The following is a 25,687-nucleotide window of genomic DNA, read 5'->3' on the forward strand; positions in this document are numbered from 1 at the left end:
TGAAAAAAGCTATTAATTAAATGAATGAAAAAATCACGGAATTGTCCAAAATGAGCTCTCATCTTCAAAATTGACGATTTCCACTTTTGAACTATTTTTCTGTTTGATTTTTTCGCCCTAGGACACGACAAAAAGTTCGTGAAATCCGAACTCCTCTATAAATGGTGTGCATATATTTTCTGGACAAGTTCATATCATTGGTGACAGATATAACATAAAGTTGGGTGTTATTTTGATCTTGGTCAGCACGTTTAAGACCTTAGGCTCTAAGGATTCTGTCTACAGTGATAATCATGTAACTTTTTATGCCCAGTTTGTCTGAAATAAATGATCAGCTCTCTGTAAAATATTTTGCCTGATACAATATTAAAGAGCAAGGACATCTGCTATTAAAATAAGTTGATGTTTAGTGTCAGGACATGGTATGTGCATACTAGACGATATTGGCGATTTTAATACGGTTGTTAAGTCATCTCAAGGAAGATACCAAGGATGGTACATATATAAACGACTAAGAACTTGGGATAAACTCCTTTACTTGGCCCGTGTGCAGGCATCTTGAAAGAATGCGATGTGCTGAAGAAGAAGAAGAAGAAGAAGAAGAAGAAGAAGAAGAAGAAGAAGAAGAAGAAGAAGAAGAAGAAGAAGAAGAAGAAGAAGAAGAAGAAGAAGAAGAAGAAGAAGAAGAAGAAGAAGAAGAAGAAGAAGAAGAAGAAGAAGAAGAAGAAGAAGAAGAAGAAGAAGAAGAAGAAGAAGAAGAAGAAGAAGAAGAAGAAGAAGAAGAAGAAGAAGAAGAAGAAGAAGAAGAAGAAGAAGAAGAAGAAGAAGAAGAAGAAGAAGAAGAAGAAGAAGAAGAAGAAGAAGAAGAAGAAGAAGAAGAAGAAGAAGAAGAAGAAGAAGAAGAAGAAGAAATGTCTCCGGTTTGTTTTCTTTCATAGGCTGATTCAAATATGATCTTTTCTTTGGCGTGTTTAATGTGTAAACCAAAACGTTGTTATGATGTTTAATCTAGTTGGTTGCATTCTGCTTCTGTGGGCAAGTCCAAGTTCTGATTTATTTACTGAACAATGATATATTTTGATAGCCAATTAGTTTGTTTTGTTTGGCTTAGGTTAGTAGTTTAACACAAACTCATTTTTCTGGTTTGTTTTCTACAATTGGTTGAATTTTAATTATTGTTATATTTTCTTTAGCGTGTTTAATGTGTTTAAACCAATACGACGTTGTAATCGTTCATGGAAGTTCAACAAAGACGTGGGTCGGTTCAAACTTTCAGGAGTCTACGAGTCTGTTATCAGGTCAAAGGTCAAGAAAATCGCGACCTGCTACAGTCACTCATTCGCTGATGAAAGATGGAGTACTATCTGAAAATTCCGAGGTAGGAATTATTTCTTTGTGATTGGATCAAAAGTTCAAATCAAAATCACGACGTTGTAATCAGAGTTCTGATTGATTGACCGAATAATACACAAAACAAATACGTTTGATAACCTATGTCCAAGTTTGGGTTGAAGTTATTTTAAAACTCTTTTGTACTTATTTTCTTGCCTATCCCTTATTATACATTTTACAATAGAAAGCATATTCAAATACTTTTAACCACTTAAACAGATAGAGTGTGTCCCAATACAAATAATCGTATACTATAATTTTGTTATGCTCCAAAAGTACATAAACGAACTTAAAAATGTTACAAAGAAAAGATGATTATGTAAAACAAGACACACTGCAGTTCATTGCAAGGTCAACCTTGTTTACGGTTATAAGTGTGGGGATCTGGACTGCACAGATTTATGTAGGGGAAACAAAGCAACCCCTCAAAGCTCGACTTGGACAGCATAGACGTCCTAGTTCTACTGATTGGCAACCGGATTCCGCTATATATAGTCCAGGCCCTAGCTAGAACCCGGCCTACACCGGATAGGGCAGAGATTTTGACACTTGATTTGGGTTATTGGACCTTTGAGGTTAACGAATCACAGAGGTGCTTTTGCGAAAGCGGCTGCGAATTCGAGAAATCCAAGATGAGCCGCCGGCGGCCATTTTGAAAATTTTAAATTTTAGTTTTCACTCAATATTCATGTGTAATACATCATTCTATAGGGTTTTGCATACAAGGAATCAATTTCTGACATTATTTTTATGATTGAAGGTCAGTATAACATGTTTACATTCAAAATGGCCGCCGAATGGTTGCCAAAAGATGGGGTTTTCATTAAAATGCATTTAGAATTCAATATTTTAACTTATTTGATGTTAAAAATAACCATGGGATGCTGATATTATGGTGACAACAAAGCATAAGTCGTCTATGTCATTTCTATCATCTCCTGGATATGTTTAAAAATCAAAATGGTTGCCAAAATGGCCGCCAAAATAGTCTTTTTTCATTAAAATGTGTTACAGGAGTATTATAAAGTACCAGATTTACAATGAAATGGTGCCAAACATTGTGTTCTTTTGTATTCAAAGTATCCCTCTGGTAAAGGGGTAACAATATGACATCGGCATCAATTAATATTATCTCATATGGGCATGTAAACATTCAAAATGGCCGCCAAAATGGCTGCAAAACATGATTTTTTCATTAAAATGGTATTTAAAACAGCATGGAACGCTGATATAATGTTAAAGGGATATTTCTATCCCAATTTCTTCCTGCTCATGTGTTTTTACATTCATAAAAGAATCTTAAATCCTAAATTTCATGCAAATCGGACATTCCGTTGGCGAATTATGGACTATAACATACCGTATATTTCAATGGTCCATAGGATTGTGTGTTATACTTTCGTTGGCGACAGAATAAAATTCAAAATCGAACATGTTGGCCGGTTTCTCTGGAAAGGGAATATATTTGCAAGATTCCTCTTGCACTTGATCATTATGCACCTAGTATATAAGGGGTCCCGTTGGTATGAGCATGCCGGCAGAATCATTTTACGACAGAATGTTAACCATATGCCATGAAGCTGAAAAATGACATCTCCTGTAAAAACTGGTATCTTGAAAGTTGGTGTAACAGTCATTTAAAAGAATATAATATACTCTTTTAAATGACTGTTACACCAACATCAAAATATTATTTTGGTGGCCAAGTTGAATTTTAAACATGCCCAATTACCCATAAGTCCATGCTGTTTTCCTATTACTGCTATGCTATAATGATTATGTGGGAAAATACTCTCCTTTTATGGCACCATCCCTTGAAAACCAGATACCTAGTGTCGCTGTAACAGATTTTGATGAAAAATAATATTTTGGTGGCCATTTTGGGAGTCAATTTTATTTCTTTGAACTTACCCATGGGATAATTTTGAATGACATATTTTACGTTACCCTTCTGCCACAAAGATATTTTTGGATCTCGAAGAAAGCACTCATGTGGCACCATTTCCTTAAAAAATCAGATAAATTACATGTTGTTGAGACATAATGTTATCAATTTAAAAACTACTTGCATGGTCATTTTGGAGAAAAAAAGAAAGGAAAGAAAGCACTATTGTTGCACATAATACATTATGTAAATTGTAAGTTGCTGGAAGGTATGGGTCTTGCTTAAAATGCCATATAGTTGAAAGCTTTTCATCCTGTTTCTGTTTTGCGGAATTTGATGGAAAACAAAAAATAGACTATGGGGCAGGTTGGCCCACTTGTGCTGGGCAGGTTGCCCCCATTGTGTTTATGGGCAAGAGTTATGCATACTTTCTCCATTTTCACCCATTTTGTGTCAAATGAAGCAAAATACAATTTACACACCAACACTAGTCAGTTCCATGGATAAAATTGTTCAAAGGCGGAGTATAGTACAAAAAAAATCTATATTGTTGTCCTATTTGAGCACTTTTTGACTGGAAATAGCAATATTTCAATATCATATTTCTTTATAATTGGGAATTTGTACATAAAAAGTAATTCATCACTCAGAATAGTTAATAATGAAAAAAAAAGTCAATTACAATTGTTATCCACAGCCTTTCAGTTTTTCGTTATGGGTTTTATAAGATGATTGGTTAACGTTATTTCCTTGATTTTAGCTATTTCCTCAAGAATGACCCATGATGGCGCAAAATGAATTTTATTTTTGATTATCTTGGAACTATGATAGGTGATATCTTACCGCAGTTGTAACTTTAGAATGTTTTATTGGAAAGAAATATGGCAATAACACACGGTTGTGCATAGAGGGCCAACCTGCCCCGTTTGGTGGGCCAACCTGCCCCGGCCTGGTTAATTTTCTTTTCGCTCTCTCCTACAACTACTATAACTTTTGTATAAGTCACAGAGCCATATAAATTTGTTAGCATTTACCTAGAGTAAACAGCTCTCAAGTATCAAATTGAGAGCCTCCTAACCCACAAACTGAGCTCTCCAGATAAGTGGGGAAAAAGGGGCCAACCTGCCCCGGTCTCCCTTACTAGGTGCATAATGATCATGTGCAAAAGGAATCTTGCAAATTTATCTTATAAATTTATAATTTATATCTAGAGAAACGGGCCGAAATGTTCGATTTTGAATTTCATTCTGTCGACAACGAAAGTATCACACACAATCCTATGGACCATTGAAATATATGTTATAGCCCATAATTCGCCAACTGAATGTCCGATTTGCATGAAAATTTGGGTTTAGGTTTCTTTCATGAATGTAAAAACACATGAGCAGGAAGAAATTTGGATAGAAATACTCCTTTAACATTATATCAGCGTTCAATGAAAATATTTAACACAACATCTATTAAAATGCTGTTTTAAATATCATTTTAATGAAAAAATCATGTTTTTGCAGCCATTTTGGCGGCCATTTTGAATGTTTACATGCCCATGAGATCATATTAATTGATGCTGATGTCATATTGTTACCCCTTTACCAGAGAGATACTTTGAATACAAAAGAACACAATGTTTGGCACCATTTCATTGTAAATCTGGTACTTCATAATACTCCTGTAACACATTTTAATGAAAAAAAGACGATTTTGGCGGCCATTTTGGCAGCCATTTTGATTTTTAAACATATCCAGGAGATGATAGAAATGACATAGACAACTGACCATAATATCAGCAACCCATGGTTATTTTTAACATCAAATAAGTTAAAATATTGAATTCTAAATACATTTGAATGAAAACCCCATCTTTTGGCAACCATTTGGCGGCCATTTTGAATGTAAACATGTTATACTGACCTTCAATCATAAAAATAATGTCAGAAATTGATTCCTTGTATGCAAAAACCTATAGAATGATGTATTACACATGAATATTGAGTGAAAACTAAAATTTAAAATTTTCAAAATGGCCGCCGGCGGCCATCTTGGATTTCTCGAATTCGCAGCCGCTTTCGCAAAAGCACCTCTGTGATTCGTTAACCTCAAAGGTCCAATAACCCAAATCAAGTGTCAAAATCTCTGCCCTATCCGGTGTAGGCCGGGTTCTAGCTAGGGCCAGGACTAATACACTCACGCAAAAACATCTGGACACCAAATTGATTCGGAGGATGTTATCATTCTAGATCGTGAGGAGAGGTGGTTTGACCGGGAGTTCGTAAAGCGATTTGGGAACGAGTGGAGAAGCCATCCCTTAACAAACAAGGGGCCTGAGTTTTCAACTTTCACACTCATTGGATTCATCCATTGTCAATATTCCTTGCCAAGACAATAAAAGCAAGTAAGAAACACTTAAAACAATTTAAAAAAATATAAAGATAAACACTAATTTATACTAATTAACATCTTACACCATCACCATAGCAACAGAACAAATAACTAAACTTATGAATTTAAATGCCATTTCGAGTTTGTACCATTTTTGAATTGCAATTTTTAAGTGTTTTATTTTTTCCGTGAATTCTACAATCATCAAATACATGAAAGACAGGATTATAGTATCAATTGGAACACTTAATTATCACCACAAATAACTGTGTCATTAGCATGATGACCCTCGACAGCACTTATTGAACTGCCAGCTCTGAAAAGAGCGCTAGGCTGGGTATAATGTTAACAGCAAGTTAGCATAATTTAAACATTTTTAGTATGTATCTTCTGTGCTAAAATATAAAGATAAACACTAATTAATACTAATTAACATCCGTACTGCGCAGAATCATCGGGTCAGCTGACGTAATTCGACCAATCAAACAGTCCATTCGCACGATCTTGGCAACAGATGAACCAGATGTTTATACTAAAATGTTTTAAAGAGAAAATTGTTTAAAAATAAAATTTTAAAATAGAGTTAATCAGGAAATTTTATTATTGTTTAAACTTTTGCGAAGTAATTAACATGCGTTCAAGCAGCATCCGTATTAGTTCGGCAAGAAAGTTCTTGCATGGTGGACGACATGGACATGATGTTGTGTGGTGGCCGACGAGCAATGATCATAAGGTATCGCAGACATTTCAGGATGTTGGGAGTATCCGCCACTTTCAAACCACAGAATACGCTAAGGAGTGCCCTAGTAGTCAGAACAGAACCCATTAAACAGTCTGGGCTCGTATATGAAATCGCCTGTGCTGACTGTGACGCAAGTTACATTGGTGAATCCGCCAGGAAGCTTGAGAAAAGGCTCAGCGGACACCGCGTCTACTGCCGGCAGCTACAAATCAGCGATCAGGTTGTTCAGTTCAGTTCAGTTCAGTTCAGTTCAGTTTTATTTCATCAAATTCCATCCATTCAATAATTACAATATAAAAAAGCTTTTACAAGCATCGTATAATATGGTGAAAATGATGAGGATGCCACTGAACGCAGAGCGTGTTGTTGTGGCACCCTTTACAAAAGTTAGTATATTAAATAATTATGATAAACACAATTTTAGAATAATAATAAATACAATAGCAAGACATGTGCCTTGTGGGTATAAGATCCAAGGGTCACCAGATTGATTGGGAAAACGTCAAGGTGATCGAATGGGAACAAAAAGAATTCTCGAAGCTATACACGGGCTTAAAAATCGAGACTGAACCCCCAGGGACTGAACCGTGATCAAGAAACAGATCCTAGAAATCTAGGACTAGAAAAGAAATCTAGTGACTCGAATCAGATCCTATATTTGCCCGCGGGAGGGGCGGTACTACATCGTAACATCCTATGACGTCATACTGTCAATTACAGTGAGGATATCCCAATTGTAGACAAGATATCATCACAGCATCACCATCTGCTGTTCTAGGTGAGCGATAAATAATGTGGTGTTGAAGTTGAACTCTTAATTCATTTTATCTACCACTACGCATGAATATCCACTCGTAGATTATAGAGAGCTTTTGAGTTTTTACAGATGGAAGATTCTTTGTAACCACTAAACCGAACTGAACACAATTTACACTGATATGCAGGAATTCAGATCGTAATACATGTTCTTTTTAAATCCTGTGATTCCAAACTGTATTGTTACTCACTGTAGACAGACACAACATAATGCAAAATTTGACAAGCAACACTAACCACTGACCAAAAAACTGACCATTAGCCCAATAGCGCTATCACTAGCATATATTCAAACATCGCTGATCATGTCTTGAATATTTGTAGTAAGCATAGGCAATAGGAGAAATGAATCATATAGCGTCAGTCAGATTACCTATATTTTGATGCCTGGAGCAAATGGGCTCATCGAGTGTCTAAGTAACAGTCTAAATGTAAACGATTACGAATAAGATGGGCTTTGCAAATGGCTGATTTTCAGATTATCGCTTTATTTCCCCTACTCTGGAAGGGCAACGTTCCAGAAATTAACAAGTAAACATGTATGTTATAGGCCTACTTTAAACCCCATGAGCACTACCTGCCGATCTAACATTGCCTCTGATTGGCCAATTACATGATATCTTCATTTTATTCACCAATCAGAATAGCGTTTTGCAAATAATTCACCCTAATTTTTTAGTGTGGTGAAATTATTCTAACAATGTTGCTGATTGGTCCAATTGATAATGTAAACTTCTTTTTGACCAATAGGCAGGTAGTTCTCGTGGGGTTGATAGGTTTACCACAAGTGGTTCCAAAAAGTCTGATACCGTTGCGTTATTGTTTGTTTGCGTTTATGAACCCATAGTGGTGCGCATTTCGAGAACAAGCAATATATAGAGACTCAAAGCTATAGATAGTTATAGAGTGACGTGCAATGTATTCAAGATCGTAGAAGTAGATCAAATGTCACGCAAGTTCAAATTTAGTTGCAACTAAACTTTGGTCCTAGCTGCAGTAATGGTTTTGGTGCAGCCACATACTAAGGGCAAAGGTTATTGAGATCAGTGTGACATTAAGGGTAAACGATGTATTGTTGGTCGAAGCAGCAAAAAAAAGTAGTTCACTGCATCTTGCGACTGTGCTTTAGCAAAAATTGCACTGTTCAATTCATAGTGAGCGTGTAGAAGAATTCAAATATCACATATATACTTTTGTAGGTCCTTTGGTTCTTGAGTTATGTTGTAAAGAGGGCTGAAACAACAACACTTTTGTAAAACGTACTTAACCCATTAACAACAATAAATTAAGCAAGTTTTCAAAGTATATGATTTGTAGAATGAACTTTTGCAAAACACCAAAGTGTTATTTTTCAATAATACCGGTATATTAATTCAGATAATGAAAATCGTATACCCTTAAACGGTCCCTATCTTTATTCAAATTTGATTGCTACCATCCACCGGCGCCCTGAAAGTTATCTAATTCCCAGCTATGCTTTGATTTGCAATCCTCTTAGATAATACCTTCTTTATATTATGTGACAATAATTTTCTTCATCATGTAGATTAATCATATATTAATACCAAAATAGACTTACGAGATTGAAAGGTGAAGTTCATTGTTATGTATCTCATTTTCGCTCCAAAAGCAATTGTCCACTTTATAGCTTTTAGAATGCACGATCATCGGCATGGGAAGTTTTAGTTGGTTTTGGAAGGGGATGAATATCAAATGACGCATATTGAACAATATTTAGAATATATATTGCACAGATTAAAAGAAATAAAGTCTAGGAGCAGCAGCGGAACATAGCATTTTCGAAGAGGAAAGTAAATGCATTGCAAGCGTTAAGTACATAATAATTATAATAATAATAATAATAATAATGTACACTAAATAAAGCGCCGGTATCCGTCGAGAGACGCTCATTGCGCTTGTCAAAAAACAACCAATGTACAATGATACAAACATATTATAACAATTAAAACCAAAACATTTCATCAGTGTTGTATAGTTCATGATTACGTGTAGAACGTAAAGAGGTAATACAACATGAGTAGAATGCCGAAATAGTCATTAAATTTAAACTAGTGGTAAAATGATAAGTACTGGTGATAATTCGGTAATAATTACAAATGCGTCGTAAGCGTTACACATGCAGATTAATATAAAAGTAAGTAATATGGTACGACTTAAACTGATATTAATATATAACTCACAGGAAACAATACAAAACAAATGAAAGTGAATGCTTAATTTGACTGTATCTAAACAAATCCCAATACGTCTTTTAGTTGATTGATGTCGTCATCTATACAAGAATCAAAATACTCGAATCGAAGGGCCAATTTTATATCGACCTAGAAACCTTTACAGCACACAATGAATAACATCTCATTTTTGTCCTGTTTTCACAAAACACCGAACTTGGTTCGATCGTGTCCAATGAATTTACTACAGCAAAGTGTAAAACTATCCACGACTATATTTTTACAGATGGGTGTTATTGATTAGGTAAAAAAGGAAAGCATTAAGTGTGGACGCGTTTGAACTAGATTCATAATAATTATTACTTTTTGAAGACAAATATAGGGTAATTTATTAAATCAAATTAAATTTAAAGTAAATGCATTGCAAGCGTTAAGTACATAATAATTATAATAATAATAATAATAATAATGTACACTAAATAAAGCGCCGGTATCCGTCGAGAGACGCTCATTGCGCTTGTCAAAAAACAACCAATGTACAATGATACAAACATATTATAACAATTAAAACCAAAACATTTCATCAGTGTTGTATAGTTCATGATTACGTGTAGAACGTAAAGAGGTAATACAACATGAGTAGAATGCCGAAATAGTCATTAAATTTAAACTAGTGGTAAAATGATAAGTACTGGTGATAATTCGGTAATAATTACAAATGCGTCGTAAGCGTTACACATGCAGATTAATATAAAAGTAAGTAATATGGTACGACTTAAACTGATATTAATATATAACTCACAGGAAACAATACAAAACAAATGAAAGTGAATGCTTAATTTGACTGTATCTAAACAAATCCCAATACGTCTTTTAGTTGATTGATGTCGTCATCTATACAAGAATCAAAATACTCGAATCGAAGGGCCAATTTTATATCGACCTAGAAACCTTTACAGCACACAATGAATAACATCTCATTTTTGTCCTGTTTTCACAAAACACCGAACTTGGTTCGATCGTGTCCAATGAATTTACTACAGCAAAGTGTAAAACTATCCACGACTATATTTTTACAGATGGGTGTTATTGATTAGGTAAAAAAGGAAAGCATTAAGTGTGGACGCGTTTGAACTAGATTCATAATAATTATTACTTTTTGAAGACAAATATAGGGTAATTTATTAAATCAATTTGGAATATTCAATAGGCATTATAGCAAAATATGTAACGGTACAAAAATGGTAACGGTACAAAGTAATGCTAAGGTTTCAATGTCGTTTAAACGCTGTTGTTTTAGTATTACTAAACTAGGTTCATGTTGAACTATAGTATAATAGGTTAAAATGAGATTAAAATGAACAGGAAGAAACAAATCTTGAATGATCCATATTGAATTAGATCATTTTGAAGTTAAGGTGGTACTACACCCCGTACTAAATGTTGTGACTAATTTTGCATTTTTCTCAAAAAATAATTACTGGTAACAAAAGTTATGTATATTATAGGGGCAAGGAATCCAATTACTTCACTGAAATTTTAGTGATTCAAGACAAGTGGTTCATTATGTAAGTTAAGAAATGAGGTACCTAGCGGTAGCGGTACCTCTTTTCTTATCATAAATAACGTACCGCTTGTCACTGAAATTCCAGTGTAGATTCCTTGCCCCTATAATATATATAACCTTGTTACCGGTGTTATTATTTTTGAGAAAAATGCAAAAATAGTCACAAATTTATCAAGGGGTGTAGTACCACCTTACGCAGAAAAGGAAATGTTGGACATCTCTATACTCATATTATTGTATCCATCATAAAAATATCCCGCAAAATAAACTTGCATACAGATTACAGGGTACCTTTTTAGTATACAAAAAGAAACATGTCTTCATCTCGCGCACAAGGGGAAGATAGCTCTCTCTCTCCCTAGTACGAAAGTTACCCGATTGGTGCCATATAGCCACGTTAACATGTAGCAAGAATAGTATTAATGGGCTCCAAATGTGGATAGTAGTGTAAACAACATAATCAGTAACGCGGGAATATTACATGATTTGTCGACAATATTCTTCTTCGCTTATAAAACAAGAAGTCGTCAATCACAGGAATTCTTTTGTGAACTTATTTCAGTTTATAAACCGCCTTGATAAGTCCGTGTTAGTATACACATTCTTGTTTTAAACTAGTTAAACAATTTATCACAAAATATCCGTTTCATGTGTTTTTAAAGTCCGTCTATTAGCTGCATTTACAATTAGGTTTTATGTTTCATTATCTTGATATTTTAGTTGCTCTCTGTGTATTCCACTAAGATGCAATTAACAGTTTTATTTTCTTAATCTATTATAGCTGTGTTACAAATGTTTGAACCCAACTACTTCTAAAGGAAAACTATGCCTCTCCAATCTCAAACGGCGCTATTGGTTATTCAACAACTCTTCCTATACCTTTGTACAGGAGCCAAGCATTGTTAATGGGTGAGGAATCAACATGCGGCGCGTCTGCGTGGTTTACTTCGCTCGGGCAGCTTAAGCTACCCTCGCGAAGTAAACCACGCAGACGACGCGGACGCATTGTTGTTAATCGGTGATGAACAACGGTGAAGCATGATTGAATCCCTAATTACATCCCGATATTGAAGATTTACTATGTTGAATAAAGATAAGCAATGACGAGATTGATGACTGTGCATCGATACCAATACCAAATCCTACCAAAGACCATCGGAGAGAAAAGAATATTGGGTCAACTTATTTTTTTCCATCGCGAAGTAAACCACGCAGACGACGCGTTGTTAATGGGTGATGAATCAACATCCGGCGCGTCTGCTTGGTTTACTTCGCTCGGACAGCTAAAGCATCGATGTTAATCGGTGCATCCCGATATCGAAGGTTTACTATGTTGAATAAAGATTATCTATGACAAGATTAATGATTGTGCATCGATACCAATTCACCAGCGAAGTGTTACGAGTAATCCGCTTTTGAGGTGTGTGATCCAGTTACCCTGGAGTTTTGTAACCACTTCGCTGGCGAATACCAAAGTCTACCAAAGACCATCGGGGAGAAATGACTGTTGGATTAACTCCATTTTTTCAAACACAATTAAGGACTGGAACATAATCCCACAAAACATCATCACTATAGAAGAAACCAAGTCATTTAAGCAAACACTACCAAAGTCTACAAGCATAACATCTTTTCATCATATCGCGCACTACTCCCTCCTCGTCTGGTTACAATTGTAGCGTTCGGGAGTAACAAAGCAGAAGCCGAAGCGGAAGGGTTATATTTTCTTCCTAACAATACCTGATACAATGTCATTAACTAATACAATACAGACATTCATAACTGTCACTTTTTATTTGGTTATTCATAATCAACTGTATTGTTATTTTCTTTTTTAGACTTTTAAAGTTTAATTTCGTTGTTCAGTTTCCCTTCAAACAAATCGAATAGCTACCAATTACACCGGCGTGTATTCATACGATATACTGTGATAAGCGCTCGTGTTAAATGTTTGAGTGCATAACACGTCACCAGAAGCGTATCAATGTACTACGTCACAAAACGCGGTCTTTAAATACGATAACTTGTTTTTGCTTCAATGTGTTCACAGATAATAAATACGACTTGATTATATGCTTAGCGTTTATTCGGAAGTTATGGTTATGCAATTAGGTTCGCTATGTCTAATCTAACCCTGCCCTTACATTAACATTAACCGTAGCCCTAACCGTCCCTTATCCTAACCCTAAACCTAGTCATAGTAATAGCTAACCTATGCGACATAGCGAACCTTATTTGCGCCATAACGAGCCTTATTTTTTACATTGCGAACCTCCGCCATAGCGGATGGACACTGGTGTTGTAGTTTCAAAAAACAAAACATATTGAAGCAAAGGCAAATAATACAACTTCAATGAAATTCACTCAGAATGTGATGCAGTATTTTAATTCATCGGCAGTTTTCTGGTTCTTAGGAAAACATTATTAAAATATATTTATGCCGTCCAAGCGGGCTGAACATCCAGACAAGAGTTATGTGGAAGTAATGAAAATAATATTACTATTTATAATACCTAAGAACCGAGCGTCCAGATGAACAGAGGGTTAGTCAGGATTAATTTATTGAAAGATGTTCTGTTGTTTAAAAACATATTCTAATATTTGTTGAGGTAAGTTTAAACTGGTCACACAACTTAAGAAAAATTTGACTTACTCAAATTTTCGTCCGTCATCCGACGAGACTTTTTCAAGAGTGGTTGACTGGAGCGGGATTTTGGTCATGTGACTTATTCTAATATTATATAAAATGAAATGTCGTCAAAAATGCTATGTTATGTCCAAGTAATCGTTCTGTTTTGCAATGTATACTTCAACTCACTGGTTTATCGGTATATCTCCTGCGCGTATTTCATAAATCTTTATAAACTATTATACTCGTACACAAAGTATAGGGCCTTTAAAAATATTGTAAATGATTTGACTTAAAATGCTAAAAGTAACGTGTATTGTTATGATTGACAACCATTTTCTACAAATGGGGACATTTTATAAATACAAAAATGAAATGTCGGAACATTTTTGTAAAATATATTTTTATGATATCGATTTCGATTAAGAAATATTGTTTAAATAAAGTTATATAACTCTATTGTAAACTATTAACCTAAATTCAAGGTCAATTAAGAGGTTACAAAAGAAAACAAAGAAAAAATGTAGAATTCATGAATATGGACACAACGTTCTTTTTAAAAATAATTTTTCTAGTTTACAAGCTGAGAAAAACATGAAGTATGTTAAATTAGTTTTTAGACTATATCTGTATATTTCGCGACGTTACGATAAGTTATGTTTTCATCTTCTTTTTTTTTTTAAGATGCTTTGTTAAGGGGGGTCTTAGAAAAAAATTTACTTGGATGTGTCACGCAAACTTTCGGATGCTGAGTTTCTCTATACTATTTTGCCACCCATCAGTATACCGATGTTCCACAAAAAACACCCAAAAGCACCTAAATTTGCCATGATTAGGCGCTTTCGGGAGCACTTATGCCCAAATGCGCCCATTGATATCCACTGAAAATCCACCCATCGATATACCAAAACCGTGGCGCATCCCCGGGGGCACATCCCCGTATACATTCAACCAGGGAGAACCCCCACCGGGAAGGCCGTAATGATATCGATATCAAAAGCATGCACATTCTGTTAACTGTATTCAACGCTTTCTTTAAAATAACGACTAAATATATCACCGAATGTTTATTGCAGTTTACCTAATAACATTTAAACTAAACATGTACAAACATTTTTATACTCGTCGTAGGCAAATTGCTACTTAATCTATTTCTAAAGTGATTATTAGATTTAAACATCGTGATTGAATGTGAGAATCTCCGTATTATGCAGTGCTTCCAACAGTTTGAGTTCTGATTATACATTAGCAGAAAGCATTGCCACCCTAGAAATGTGTTTTCCTATTTTTGTTAGGGAAAATGTGTTATGTTTACCAGACAGTCTAGCGTTATGCACCTCTACTCGTGTTAATTATTCTTTTTACCTATTGCAATCACAAGTGATTTTGGCTCCAGTCATCAAAATATTCTTGTCAGTGATTATATTAAATTCTCACAAAATAAAATGAAAAATAATTTTCAACGTGCGGTATGGATGAATCGTAACACGGTTTGAAATAATAAAATAAAATATTTTAAATACAATATAAATAATATTGAATTGAAACATAAGAAGTAATTTTGGTAATCACCATTATATCCGCATTTTTTGTTTCCTTTTTACTTTTTACGATATCTTGAATTTTACACCCGATTATTAGCTCTTGATTTCGATATAAATAACATTATGTTGTTCAATTAATACCAAAAGAAGTAGAACAGAAACTGATAGTTGTAGTGTACATAATCAAAAGAAAAGGCAAAGCAAAAGGAACCTATTAATAAAAAAAACATCAGCAAAAAAAGGATGTGTATTACTTTGTTATGTACGTATATAGTAAGACCAACAAAAGACACGTTAATAACGTTGATAGCAAATCTGTTGCATCAACGTATTTTACCATCATACAACTACAAAACAATGCGTTAAAGTTCAGTCACTTACCTAAGTGTTTAGTACTACGAAATCAGTATAAAAGAAAGTTCCGTTGTTTTCCTGGTGCAGAATCCTTATAAAATGACGAGCTACACGTGAGCAAGTGTAATTTTGACACTAGCTGAGTGGGAGATCGCTGTCCGTCTCTATATAGCTTCAAGTGCGAGTACAAAACTTGGAAAGAAAATTGTAACGGTTCTGCGCATGTTAGCTGCGTTACTGCGTTACGGAGTATCATTTATAAATTAATTATCCGGATGTGGGTAGGCAACTTGTTTATTCTTGTGGATAATTTGTGAACTATTTTAGGTAATGTTGAACGGTATCTCATCAGGCTATTTAACCCACTGGTGTGTGATGCCCTCTTGCAACATTTTCCACCTGGTTCTGCCTTTTGCTGTTCTTGGCCAAGTTGTTGTTTGTGATGTTGTCTCTCCGTCGCCGTTCCTGTCTTCCTCTCTTCCTTTTTACAGTCATTCTGTTCTCTAGCCTGTTGTCTTGTGTTCGTAATAATGTCCTGCCCAACTTCATTTCATTCCTTTTATCATCTCTGCAATGTCTCTGACTTTAGTTATTTGCATTAGGAAATTAATTTGGAAAACCTTCTGTTAATAAAATACTATGCTGAGCCACCAGCCTGGGTGGCTCACGCTCCAATAATTTCAGATGATTGAGCTCAGTAATACATCAAAGAATGTCTTCCAACTCATGAAAGCAAATAGATAATCAGCTTATCGGATTAAAAGTTTAGAGGGAAGGTCTTGCTGCTCAGCGAGTGTTTGTAATTATCAGAAGGTTTTATCCAAATTCATTCTCTAATGGCCTCATTTAGACGTGTCTCACTTTGTCACCCAGTTAGAGACATCTTACCACATGCCTTCAGTCTCTGCTCCATATCCTTTATTGTTTACCGTGCTCCATAGCTCATGGTTGTTAAGACCCACTGATCGAACATCCTTCTATTTAATTCAATATCCAACCACGATATCTATAATTATCGACCCTTCTCATTAATAGTGATTTACTATTGTGATTGTTTGTGCTGTTGCAAAGTTTGACACGATCTTTAGTTTAACTTTGTATATTCGTTATCTAACCAATTTACTTTATCTGTTCAAGAAAGTGTTAGCTGTTCTTCCATATCTTTCACTGATATTGTTGTAAAAGCAATGTCATCTGCTAAACGGAGATCTGCTACCATGTCTCCATTGATGTTAATTACTTTCCTATATATTGCCCTTTTCAATGTTGCTGCGAAAAAGGTTTGGTGACAGTCTGTCTCCTTGCCTCACTCCTCTTTCTCTCTTTACCTTTTCTGAAACATCATTGTCTATAATGTATTCTTGCTGTTGGGTTTGTGTATTATGTCTTCTAATACATACTGCAAAACGTCATAACATAATATTACTTAATATTGTTTTAAATGTTTGCTGAAAAATATCTAACAGCATGTTGACAAAGTGCTTAAATATTTTTAAAGGGTTTTCTGGTTTTCACGGCTGCTCTAATAACATAATCGAGATTTATTGGTGTAGATTATTCATCCAGTGGTTCAAAACAGTATCAGATGCCAGGTGTCCGATGTTTTCGGACGCACCATAGCAAAACACATCCCTAGCATTAAAAACATAATCGTTTTGTTTGTCAAAGTACCGAATAACGATTCACCCCGGCGATTCACCTCTTTGTTAAGTTCACCGCGTTACTACACCGTTAGCTAAGCCAGTTTGCTGCCCTCTATCGCTCAATTATCAAGCTGAATCAATGTTAAATATTAGATTATTGCTGACATCTAGCAGTTTATCGTCTGATCTCTGCCCACCACTTCAAGATAATTCATAATGCATGCGTATATGGCAGGTATATTGCACAATACAAGAGAATAACTTGGTTTTTCGCCAATATACCTGGTTTATCGCTCGAAAAACCAAGTTTTGTTTGAATCGATTAACTTGGGTTTTCAAATCAAAACGAAACGAAAATGAAACAGGGTCAATTTATTTTTAGTCGATGCATATTTGACCCCGTATCTTTAAGTGTGTGTAATACCTAAACTGAATACAAAAGCATTGAATTGGCATTGAATTGGTAACCTTGTGGGTCTAGATAACCGTTTAGCTTAAAATATGACTATAATCGTCAATAAAATGATAAAATAGCATAAATTAGCCATTTTAGGGTTAAATTTTCACGGTGAGACCAGAAACGCAATTCGAATTAGTTTTAAATTTTGTAAGGGGTTGTTTTAAATCATTTTATTTTTGTATTTTTCATTGACTCTACAGGTAGCATAATGCACAGGGTATTGAGACCTACCAGACATACCATCAACTCATTTAAACATTGTTCCCCCTCGAATATTCTATATATCAACCTCCACCAAATTTTAGAAGTCAGAAGTAAAAAAAGTGATAATTATCACCACTCCCTATTATTAGCCTTAATACGTCAATACACTAATGAACTAGGGTATGGGGCTACCCCAAACTATAATCAATCTTCTATGTTATGAGTCCCACCGACTACGAGCTGATCAGAGTATAGAGGTCTTTAACTTGTATTTCTGGGAAGCAGGATGTCTTTATAGATAAAGAGCAGAAGTGACCTGACCTCACAGAGATGTTAAAATGAGGCAAACTTGATACTATTGTTGACATTAACTTAAACCTCTTCGAAGTACACCCGCCAGTTCTCTTTAATGGATATGATGAATTTTAATGTAAGGTAGAGCATTCGCAAGGTCAACAAGATCCAATTCTCTTTAATTAAAGGCTCATTCGGTGATTTGCTCATCTGGACAAAAAGCATCAAAATTTTGATTTTGGTACCTTTGTCGTTGTCATAGATGTGCTAACATAACCTGCTAGTTGTTCCGCCGAAAACCATGTATATTTAAGACAAAATAAGGCATTTACATGAATCTGTCATTTATATGATGACAGTAAATTAGCAACATGTATTTGAATGGGGCTTCAACTTCGTCAATACTGCTGTTTTCTTTGTTTTTTGGAAAAAAAATCATTTCAAACTACCAAATGACAATTTGAATAACTTATCCTTCACTTTTAAGCAGTTTATAATCAATTTTATTTTTTTCGCTGGGATCACTGAATTGGAATTTAATAGGTATGATAAATTTTGTCGCGTATATGCATTCGTAAGGTCAACAAGATCCATTAAATGCAAAAGTTGACTATCTATATTAATTATAATTAATTTTCCAGATACAAAGATATGTTTCATACATACGCCTGGAGATGACCGAATACCAATATGGTGCATGTACAATCTGTGTGATTGTTGACTCATAAGCTTCAAGTGTTAACAGCCCTCTCGCGACAAAAATAACTTGATCAACTAACATTGATAATTTTAAAAAATATTTAATAAAGACGATGCTGATGCTTAATTTGCTTTGACTTGCACGTGTGCACCAGTTTTAAAGGTATTGAATTAGGGTTAAAGATTTTGAAATTGGAGTGAGCCGTAGAGCGACGCTCTATAGGTTGATTTCACTATCTTAATATTAATTATGGCGTGTCCGTCCTCTGTCCGCGCGCTATCACGTGCGCGTGGCTCGCTAACGCGTGCTCGCGGTGCGTATAACGCGAGCGCGCGGTGCGTATCGCGTGTTCGCGGTGCGCTATCGCGTAGTGCTGCAGAGTACCGACGGGCGCAGTGCGAGCATCGGAAAGCATTACAGTGACTAACAGGTGCATCTCATCGGACCAATAGGCCTATTTTAAAGACATGATTAACATACCCGTTTGCGTTCACATTTCTCCCGATTGAATTGACGGCCTACATCCAGACACTACTAAAATTTCGGGGTATTTTTGGGTCCTCCGTGGTGGTTGCAGGACAGGGTTTGGAAGAGGCGAACGATGGGTTTTCAGATTATAAGTTCCGAAGTAAGCGTCACAGCTACAAAACAGAGTTGATAGTTGTGTCTTAATCATTGAGAGACGTATATCGTATAGTAGTTTGAAAGGTCAGGACAAGTATTATAGGTAACGGGCGTTGGGTAATTAGAGATAGGCCTATCACGAGAACCGTCCAACCCGAGAACCGCGAAATTTTTTTTTTTAGTTTTATATAGTTATGCCCTTTTGTCGTGGTAGGTAGCGTACTGAAAAAATCAAAGCAGGTGTTATCAGTACAGTTGAATTGACAACTCGGACACGTTGCACTGCTGATGTGATAACACTATTATGGTAATGCTGTAAAACTTTTGATACGAATGTCAGAGAACTCGAACACTTGGGTTGTGAACACTAAAATTATAAAATCGAAACCTTCACTAATGTGCCCACGAAAAATAGCCTACTTTATAATAATGTATCAGGATGAGAACGAATGCCTATATCCAGTGCGGTGTCGTATGTTATGGCCGCCTTTGATCAAGAAATGTTGTTAATGTTTTGCGCATTCAGAAGACATATTTATTTAAGTAGTACCAACTATACTAGCATGACTAAATACACTAACGTTACGCGAACCTCGCTTTGCGTGTTGTTTGACTGATGCGCGCTTTTGTCAATTTATGCAGGTGTAAGTTGGAACTTAATTGACGCACGCACGCAGTACCAAAACCTAAAAAATTCTCGCATATTATGAGCTGATCATATGTGACGTGTCATGTCAAAAGGAGACACTTTTGGGCGGGATCGTAAATGGAGAAATAGCCAAAAATCTGCCCGGGGTGATTTTTTCACAATTTGCGTTTGTTGCAAATTTGTGATGTAATTATTGTTGAAAATATTGTCTGATAGTTTCAGACCCGAATCCAGCTGGCATCTTATATTTTTTGAGACATTTTTAACGGTAATTCCTACTCTCAACATTGTCAATAATATTTTTAAAGGTCGATATCTCAATTTCCAATTTTATAATACCATAACTTACGAACTCAATATCTTCGCTTAGAAATGTCCGATTACATTGGGGAAAACGGCATTGTGGAGCAAAATATCTCTATATTTAAGATATGTAAAAACCTCAAAATTGTTAACCTGCCCAAAAGTGTCTCCTTTTGACATGACACGTCACATATGTGACGTGTCATGTCAAAAGGAGACACTTTTAGGCAGGATCGTAAGTAGAGAAATAGCCACAAATCTGCCCGGGTGATTTTTTCACAATTTGGTTTGTTGCGAATTTGTGATGTACATTAAAATGATTAAAATGTTTCAAATATTGTCTGATAGTTTTAGACCGCAATATAACTGGCATCCTGTATTTTGTCAGACATTTTTCAAGGTAATTCCTACTCTCAACATTGTCAATAATATTTTCAAAGGCCGATATCTCAATTTCCATTTTTATAATACCATAACTTGCAAACTCAATATCTTCGCTTAGGAATGTCCGATTTCATTAGGGGAAAACGGCGTTGTGGAATATCTCTTTACTTAAGATATGTAAAAGCCTTAAAATTAATAACCTGCCCAAGAGTGTCTCCTTTTGACATGACACGTCACATATTATAATATGCTTGATAAATATCGATCATATCGATAGTCGGCCCTACATAAATGCATTATCAGATACATCGGTCATGAAAACGCTCTAAGATGCCTGCACAGTGGCCTCCTCATTCCAATGGCATAGTTCCATAACCTCAACCAAACAATCATAGCACAAAATTTGACCTAAAGCTGCAGAGTATGAGGTTCTTGTACCCATGTTTTCAAAGGTCATTCAATGAATGTACAAATGTATTGGAGTTGATGAACTGTGCTCTAATAGATGAGCATGTTGTGGATGCTAGGGCTGACCAAATGACTCGGAATAATCGTGATACCAACCTTTGTAATCTCCTTTGTGGAAGTGGAAGTTCGTGGAAGGGTGGCGTCATGAACGCCATATGTTGTATTTACTTTCTTAAACTTACACTATTATTATTTCAAAAAACCGTTATATTTTGTATTTAAAATTGGATTAAAATTGCTTCCCAGCAAACACAAAAACGTTTTTAAAACTGTTTTAAATAAGTTATATTTTGAGTTTTGGTTTAGGTAAAAACGTTTAAATAACATTAAATGTCGGGTTATATAAAGGTCATGAAAACGTTTTAAAATGTTTTGTATAAAAACACACTACAACAATATTTTTGTAATGTTTTAAAAATGTTATTGTAATCTATTTGTGCCCCACTCTTAGGGGGCGTCGTCTATGTTAAACGTGTGGTTTTTTTTAATATTGAAAAACACCCCAACTTTTTAGAGTCACAAGCGCTCTGGGCAACAAATTTGGGGTCAACAATTAACCCATGAAAACTACCTGCCGATTGGCCAAAAAGAAGTTTTCATTATCAATTGGACCAATCAGCAACATTGTTAGAATAATTTCACCACGCAAAAAAATTGGGGTGAATTATTTGCAAAGCTCCATTCTGATTGGTAATTAAAGTGAAGATACCACGTAATTGACCAATCAGAGGCAATGTTAGATCAGCAGGTAGTCCTCAAGTGTAGTTCCGGGGCCAATTGTTGTCCATATTATGGGACGGGGTCACATTTCGCTGATGCATGAAGATAAAACTCCTCCAAGTTGACTTTAATTTTACGGATATTTTGGCATGTTGTAAATATAAATTGACGAGTGAAATGATTGAAATGGATACATCTCAAAGATAACCAATTTGGTTTGCAATGTAGAAAATAAGACCCGAATCCTATGTCGTATAACCGTTCAGAATGTACACGGAATAGGTATTTTGTTGGGCATATCATTTCTTTGACATCGAAGCGAAATGTGTGCTAAGGGAAAGCACTTGTTGTTTAGTTACGTTGTTGACATAGAACAAGTTTATCAACGACGAACATGACGGACAATATCTGTAATCGTCATGGTTTGTAAAGCCCTTGAGGAAGAATAATTCACACTTCATAGACACAGTCATGCTGTAGACGAAACGCCTTTGGCTTACTATCATGTGACGTTCGTGCAATCTATACCACGAGGATGTTACGTCCACGTCCATCTATTGCACAATCAAAGACACACCCTCGGGTACCTTAACTCTCTTCACGCGGGTGTCGACTGCAGACGACAAAAAATTCAAAAATTCAAAAATAATGTAAATTTTCATGTCCATATTTGGAATCAGCATGAAAAATGCATTAAAATGAGTACAAACAAGCCTAGTATTGATTCAGTAGTTCTTAAGATAGCTCTTGATATTTTGAGAAAATATTTCAAAACTTGAACTTTTTCCATTGAAGCGCATGGCTAGCACGCAGAGCTTTAAGTGGTGTGAATTTTATCGACAAGACGATGTTGGATTTATCTGACCCAAAGAAACATTCCGTTGCTTATAGTTGTTCTTTCTTGATAGAAGCTATACGTCCTTCGCATTCTACATTTTAAATGTGGGTACGATCGTCGACACGCAAAGGTTAGAATGTCATTTTATGTTTTTTAATCCTGTATTCAGTGATTAAATTTGTGACCGGAATTTGTGTCATTTACAGACTCGTCTCCATCTGTCAACATCAACAGTTATACTTTAAATAAGTAAAGATTATTTTTCGAAATCACAAAAAATGTTTCAAAAATTAAAAAAATGTCATTTGTAAAATAATTATGATTATGCCGAGGAACTGTAGTTAGGTTAACAAAACGACTGGAGGTTATTATCTCCGTCATTACCCGTCAGTTGTAGATTCTCTAGCTGTATTAAGGATAAGGCATTACTATATAAAAGTTGTTTACTCTGCGGTTAATTGGTAGTTGATGATAGAGGTAGTCATTGTGACGTCAACGTCGCCATCTTGTTGGTACGGAGTGCCTTGTTGCGTTGACGGTTTACTGAAGAGGTGCGTCACGCGCTGCGCCTCTCGCGTAATCGGGGGCGTAATGGTCTAACGCATGACATGCAGAACGGCAGTACCCACAAGATTGCGGATCCCGCGGAAAATGCTGACGGCCTCTATTGGAATAGCGTCCGTCGAATGACGATCAGTAATAGACCGATAGGTGGTGTACATCAGGAAAATCCATATTGATATAGAGTTATTTATTATATAGTAAGTAATATAACTAATGTTTAGGACCAACAAAAGTAAAATATAAACAAAAAGGAAAAATAATACTAATGATTATAATTATAGTATTATATATAAATATCAAATAAATATGTGAAAAGAAGGTTATCTGACGGACTGACGATCGGTATACCCAATAATCTTAAGTGAGGGTATGCCGTGAAACTATATATAAGTAACGGTTGCCTTGCCAGAGGTCTATACTTTTTTTTTCTTAGCTCACCTGTAATGGGTTTGAGCACTCTTAATACCAAAATAGTCACCTAGAGTAACTTGTTAAAAAGAAAGTTATAATACCTTAATTTCATTGTAACATCAGCATTAATGTGCACAGATATAAACATAAAAAGTAAGGGAACTCTTACGAGACCTTTGCCATGCACCATTCCAAAATGCCCCTTTTAATTATCATGGATATGTGGGTCATGATGCGGGAAGGGCAGTTTTTGGTACGATTGTATCCATGCCATACATGCAAAACCCAAAACAGGTGCACTGCACTATTAAGATATTTCTGGAATTCAGAACCAATGAAGCTAAACATCCCATAAACGTATTTAAATCATATTGTGACATGAGCCTGACCCTATAATAAATAGAATAAAATAAATTTTGAAATTATATATTTTGGGGAATTCTGGCTATGTACAAAGTAGAGGCAAAATTAATTTTCGGCTAAAAATTCTACGAACATGCGATTTTCACAAAATTTTCTCCTAAATATAAAAGGAAATGTTTATTCAACCTAAAAGTAAAAAGTTAGTAGCTCTTAGAATGATTTTACAAGAACAAAATGAAAATCGTGGATTCTACTGTAGAAACCAATGATGGGCCTCACCACCCACTTTTGATGGCCGGTCCTACCCCCGGGTAAGATGCTGTGGTAAAACTTTTAACACTAAAATGAAGGATGGATCTACGATTAGCTTAGGTCGTTTGGGTGTAAATAAGCGCGTTCTTTTTATGACTAATACGAAATCTGTGTAGTTCACCCACAAAAACACCCAAATCGATCGCCTATGACCTTGTGGTAGTGTGTGGCTTAGTCACGTGATCCCACTCGGAAACATGTACTTGTTTCCAGTAGTTTGCAAACTCTTGGTATATCTGCTTTCATTTTTTTTTTTTCTGTGCGTCCCTGGTTTAATTGGGTTTTTACGTTCTCTCGCAACCCATTCCTTATAAACATAGTGTCAAAATCCCAATGGCATACCGTCTAACCCTGAACTAAACACATCAAAATAAATAAGTCCCTCTCTGAAAATTTCGTCATAACATCGTAAAGTAAAACTTTGTATCAATAAAACTTAATTAGAAATAATTATATGATTGTTTACTAAGTGTTTTGTGAAAATGAAAGATGTGCATGACTTCATTGCTGAATGAACCCAAATTGAAGACAAAAACTGCTCTTTCCAAAAGTCACAAAGTAGGCCTATGCTTGTTAACTGCAAGGCGTATTGGGACAAGGAATGGAACTGGCCATCTTACAACTCACTGTGCTGAACTCTGCACCAAGGGGATTTGCATGGCTGAATGATCAAGAATCGATACACATTACAGTAAATGTTCACTAGGTGAGGATTTTAAACTGCACTAAAACACATGAGGTTTTCCATTAGTAACAAGCCATGAATCAACTTAGGCCTACTTTGTGACTTTTGATAAGGGCAGTTTTTGCCTTCAATTTAGGCTCATTCAGCCCTGAAGTCATGGAAATCTCTAATTTTCACACAGCACTTAGTAAACAGTCATATAATTATTTCACAGTTAGTTTTATTGGTACAAAACGAAACCTTACAATGTTATGACGACATGTTCAGAGGGGGACTTATTTCTTTATGACAAAGCATCCTAAATCATACCACCCAGTCTACATATCATATCATATATATCATATCATATATCTGTATATCATACTACCAAACCCAAAGGACTCTGCGCGTGAAAGGTTCAACAACAACAGATTCGAAAACAACAACTCTTTTATAATTCGGAATAGAGATCACGGTGACTCATTTCGGAATAAAGAACCTGTTTTAGATGCCGGAATAGAGAACCCGTATTCGGAATAGAGAACCTTCTTTCATATTCGGATTAGAGAAGCTTTTCTGTTTTCGG

The 25,687-nt window shown here is 35.5% G+C and overlaps 1 protein-coding gene across 1 annotated transcript in view; it reads right to left on the minus strand.

Moving 5' to 3' along the window:
- Window positions 1–15,689, minus strand: part of LOC140155529 (uncharacterized) — a 120,015-nt gene extending 104,326 nt beyond the window's left edge. Inside the window, exon 1 of the mRNA XM_072178408.1 lies at window positions 15,528–15,689. The gene's annotated coding sequence lies outside the window, so the exon portion shown is untranslated. The remainder of the gene's footprint in view (window positions 1–15,527) is intronic.
- Window positions 15,690–25,687: the final 9,998 nt, after the last annotated feature.

The sequence above is a fragment of the Amphiura filiformis genome, chromosome 6 (genome assembly GCF_039555335.1).
Source record: "Amphiura filiformis chromosome 6, Afil_fr2py, whole genome shotgun sequence".
Taxonomy (NCBI): Eukaryota; Metazoa; Echinodermata; class Ophiuroidea; order Amphilepidida; family Amphiuridae; genus Amphiura; species Amphiura filiformis.